This window comes from Rattus norvegicus, chromosome Y, assembly GCF_021556685.1.
Source record: "Rattus norvegicus strain SHRSP/BbbUtx chromosome Y, alternate assembly SHRSP_T2T, whole genome shotgun sequence".
In the NCBI taxonomy this organism is placed as follows: domain Eukaryota; kingdom Metazoa; phylum Chordata; class Mammalia; order Rodentia; family Muridae; genus Rattus; species Rattus norvegicus.
In genome coordinates, this window is record NC_141555.1 from 21827840 (window position 1) to 21833552 (window position 5713).

A 5713-nucleotide genomic window follows, 5' to 3' on the forward strand; every position below is an offset into this window, starting at 1 on the left:
GACATTGTCGTTTGTAAATTCTACATTCTTGAACTATTTGTGTAGAATCCATGTTAACATTCAACCTAACCACCTAACCAAATAGCTGTAGGAGCTACCAGAATATATATACATACATATATATATATATATATATATATATATATATATATATATATATATATATATATATGCATGCCACCAAAACTAGATAAGAGTGATGAAGCTAAGAAGTGCATTCTGCCAGGAATCAGATATAGGAATGTCCTGAGAGACCCAACGAGATCATGTCAAATAAAGAAGTGTATGCTTGTGGCAAACCAGTGAACTGTAAAGGACCTCTTGTTTGTAGATTCTGAGAAAGGATAACAAGAGCAGAAGGGAATTCCAACCCCATAAGAACAACAAAGTCAATGTACCAGAAATTTCTGGTACTAAACCCATATTCAAGGACAGTACTTTGACAGACCTATGCATACACATGCATATGTAGCAGAGGATGGCCTTGTTTGGCACCAATGGATGTAGAAGGCCGTGGTGCTCCCTTAGTTTGACTCACAGTTAAAGAAAATGTGAATGGACAGTCAGGTGGTTTGTAGAAGAAATGGAGAGGTACCAGTTAGGGATCTTAGGGGAGGAAAGTCTTAAAGAAAATAATATTTTAAATGTAAATATAGAAATTTGTTTGTTTAAACTACAAATAAATTTGTAAAAAATAAAAAAAATATATAAGAAATGAAAAGAAAACTGCCAGCTAAAACAGCTGTTTACTTAATAATCTAATGGGTCACTCTCAGAGAATGGTAGTCAGAGATATAATAATGGAAATACTGAGATGGTGAAGTCTCAACTACAAGCACTTCTCTCTCCAAGATATCAGTGTCAGACACAAACTGCACAATAGATACCTAAAGCATGGAGGAGTTTATTCTGAGCTAGCAACTCAATACTTGTCCCTCATTTCTTCCTTAGGTGCTTTTTCTTCTTGTCAAAAAGAATAAAGGCCATGCGCTCTCAGGAATACAACTGTGCCCTTCAAATCACTTGGCTTTTGGAATAATGAAATGAATGGTATCAACTCTCTGACTTCCGTAAGAACAGAGAAGTCCAGATGCTTCTGAGAGGACACCAGCTCATGATTCCCATATGTGGATGGCTCAGATCAATGCTATCTGTTCAGCAATACCACTCAACCCTTACCAAGAAGTCACTGAGCTTTCCCAAGAACACATATTTTTTCCTTTTTTAGGCCAAGACAGAAAGGCAGCTTCCTTCTCCCCATTTCTGATCTCTTCATCCTCTTTGTTCTCACCCGCAAATGGCTGTTAACTCTGACTTAGATGCCTATTACTAAACTCTACAGGTACTGAAGGAATACCTGAGAGGCAGATGGAGTCTTGACAACACTTGTGACATCTCAGAAGAAGATAAAGCTCTCCAGGTTACAACAGATTTTTATAATAGGCCCTAATGTTGATGGCACTGAGAACTGCCATGCCCTACCTGTTAAACAGCTTTCCTTACATTGATCAGATTTGATGGTGCAGTTTCCTGGTATGTGTCTTGTGATTCAATGGAAACCATCATGTACTCCATTTCTCTAAAGCTAAAGACTTCTCTTTGCTTTATTAGAGGTTACATGCTCTGAATGGAAAAAGTTAATCAAGGCCTTGGAATGGGTAGAAAATATCTTGTAACATGTAGTGGTGGAAATTCTTCTGGATATTAATTTTATTTCCAGGTACATTTAATGACATACAGTTCAATTTTGTAGGTTTTCTCTGTTTCCCAAAGGCCAATCTTTTCCCTACAGACCTTCAATTAAATGAATATGTACTTCACTTTCTTATTGTACATTCCTTGATATGGGACTTAATAAATATTGCTGAATGTGTACTCAAAAATTCTGTTTTCTAATTCCATTTTCTGCAATGATTTTGGCAACAAATGTGGCCCAGCTATAGAATGAGTATAACAGTGTAAGTATTGTGTACCTACTTGAAATGATAAACTCCCAAATCCTTATTTTATCCCAAATTAAAAGACATCAGTAAAGCAAAGGACAACATGCACTATAGAATTCAATTCTCTAATCCCATTTGATATCAGTTCTGCATTATCTACCTTACTGTGTTCCCAGGAAGAGACTTGAGGGTTGTGGATGTTTTACCATAATTCATTCTTCAGGAATAATAAGATACAAGAGGCAGGACAGGGAGAGGTCCAGTGGCTTGAGGACTAGTGAAAACTAAACTTCAATATGTTCAGAAGAACAGTAGGATGTCTATTTGCCATTGACCTTTGTGGATTCTACATTCTTGGCTTCGTTGAGCAGAATCCATGTGAAAGTTCTACCTAAACACGTACTGTTAGGAGCCACCCAAATGAGAATATAAATATATATATATATATATATATATATATATATATATATATATATATATATATATATATATATATTAATCTAGATAAGATTGATGAAACTAAGAAGTGCATTCTGCCAGGAACCAGATATAGATATTGCCTGAGAGACACAACTAGAGCATATTATATACATAAGTGAATGTGTTCTTGTAAAAAAATAAAAATAAAAAAAATAAAATTAATTTTACCCTGCTAACTCTGGCACCGAAGTGTCTGAAATTCTCTGCTAGATATCTTGACATAAACACCTTCTCACTCCTCAGCTGTGCAGTGTTTCGTACCACCACACTTTCCTATACTCAAACCGTCACATAAAATACATACAACACAATAATCTTTGATCTAGTTGATTAGATATAATTGCCCACATAAACATGCAAAGCTGGGTACCATCCATCACTTAGGATTATTAATAAGGACATGTAAATACACAGAGCAGAATCTTAAATTCACCTACCATGGCTTCTCACTCTGATCTTCCTTTCTCTCTTTTTTTTCCTCTAGTCTCCTCCTCTTTCTTCAAACATCTCTCCGGCCCATTCTTCCTTCTCCTCCCATAATAACCCTCCTTCTATCCTGTTCCTGCCACTCACATATACTTTATAAATTCAATCGGGATTTGCTTCTGGTGAAGTAACATGAATTCTGAGTACAGGACTATTTACCTGACCTTGGGGCAGTGTAAATAGCATCAGACAGAGATAACTTCAGGGCAAACCACAACATGATCCCTAGTGGCAAACTAGTGAACTGAAAACGGACTTATTGTTGGTAGATTTTAAGAAAGGATTAGAAGAGGTGAAGGTGCTTTCAACCCCATAAGAACAGCAATTCCAATGAAACAGATCTCTGTTAGTAGACCAATATTCAAAGAATGTACATGAACAAACCTATGTCTCCAACTGCATATGTTTCAGAAGATGGCCTTGTTGGGAAACAATGAAAGTAGTACCCTTGGTCCTAACTAGGTTTGACTGCCAGTTCAAGTGAATGTCCGGGGGCAGTAAGGGGGGATATAGGAGAAGTGTAAAGGGACTGGTATGGGATATCTAATCAGGAAACTGGGAAAGGAAATAATATTTTAAATGTAAATTTAGAAATTTCCATATATAAAAGCAATAAAATTTGTTTAAAGTTTAAAAAAATGAAAGAAAAGAAATCTGCCAGATAATCACACCTATTGACTCAGAATTTTAAGGGATCACTGTCAGGGAATGGTAGTCAGAGTAATACTTGTGGAAAGACTGATATGATGAAGTCTCATCTAGAAGCACTTATCCCTCCCAGTTATCAGTGCCAGACACAAACTTCATTATCATAATCCAATGTATGGAGGAGTTTACTCTGTGCTGAGGACACAAAACTTGCCTAAGTTTCTTCCTTAGGACCTTTTCTTTCTTGGCAAAAGGATAAAAGCTATGAGCTCTCAGGAAAAACTATAGTGTCCTTCCCAACACCTGGCTTTTGGGATAAAGAAATGAATTATATAAACTATCTGACTTCCAAGAAAACTAACAAGCAGGGAAGTCCAGATGCTTCTGAGAGGCTCCCAGTACCTGATTCCCATATGTGGAAGGCTCAGATCAAGGCTATCTCTTCAGTGAACCTACTGATCCCCTACCCAAGACGCCAGGAGCTTTCCCATTGATCACGTATTTCTTCATTTTTATACCAAGACAGAAGGCCAGCTTCCTAATCCCCATGTCTGATCTCTTCATCCTCTGTGTTCTCCCTCCCATATGGCTGTTTACTCGGCATTAGAGGCCATTAGTAAACAATAGAATTACTGAAGGAATATCTTAGAGGCAGTTGCAGTCAGGAGAACACTTGTGACATCACAAAAGAAGATAGGAATTTCCAGGGTATGAGACATTTTTCAGGGAGGGCCTAGTGATGATGTCACTGAGAACTTCCATGGCCTACCTGCTGAACAGCTTTCCTTACATTGACCAGATTTGAGGATGCCCATTCCTTGTATGTATCCTTCGATTCAGTGGAAACCTTTACATACTACATCTCTAAAGCTAGAGACTACTCTTTGCTTTATTAGTGGTTACATGCTCTGAATGGAAAAAGTTAGTCAAGGGCCTGTAGTGGGTAGAAAAGATCTTGTAACATGAAGTAGAGGAGATTGTTCTAGATATTAATTTTATTCCCAGGTAGATTTAGTGAAATACAGTTCAATTTTGTAGGTTTTCTCTGTTTCCCAAAGGCCAATCTTTTCCCTACGGACCTTCAATTGAAGGAGTATTGTATTTCACTTTCTCAGTGTACATTCTTTGATAAGTGATTTTATTAATATTCCTGTATGTGTCCTCAAAAATTCTGTTTCCAATTCCATTTTCAGCAAAGCAAAGGACAAAATGAGTATGGCATTCAGTTCTCTAGTCCTATTTGTTATCATTACTACACTATCTACCTTCTTCTGTTCCCATTGCTAGACTTGAGGGTCGGATGTTTTATCATGATTCTGTGAAGGCCAAACATCAGATACCGGAGGTTGGGTAGAAAGAAGAATGGCTTGAGGACCAGTGAAACCTCAATTTCAATAGGTTTTTAAGAACAGGAGGGAGTCTATTTGGCCTTGTCATTTCTGAACTCTACATTCTTAACCTAGTTGCTGAGAATCCATTTCACCATTCCACCTAACCACAAAGCTGTAGGAGCCACCAAATTATATATATATATATATATATATATATATATATATATATATATATATATAAAACCAAAACTAGATAAGATTGATGTAGCTTCAATGTGCATTCTGCCAGCAACCATGTATAGATATTTCCTGAGAGACACAGGTAGAGCATGTCAACTACAGAAGTGAATACTAGTCACAAACCAATGAACTGAAACAGACAGCTTGTTGGCGGATTTTGGGAAAGCATTACAAGAGCTGAAGGAGCTTTCTATCCCATAAGAACAACAATGTCAATGAACCAGAGCTTTCTGGTACTAGACCAATGTTCAAAGAATGTACACAGACAGAACTATGGCTCAAACTGCATGTGGCAGAGGATGGCCTTGTTCATCATGAATGGAAGCAGAAACTATTGGTCCTCTCTAGGTTTGTCTCCCAGTTCAAGAGTATGTGAAGGCACAGTCAGGGGAGTTAGAGAAGAAGGGGAAGAATAAGGTTAGCAATCTTAGGGGCAGGAAAATGGGAAACGAAATAACATTAAAGGTAAATATAAAAAAATAAAGAAATAAGAAGAGAAAGTTGACAGTAATCATACCTATTGACTCAGAAAAGTAAAGTGGTAGTCAGTGGAAATATTAGTGGAAAGACTGAGATAATGAAGTC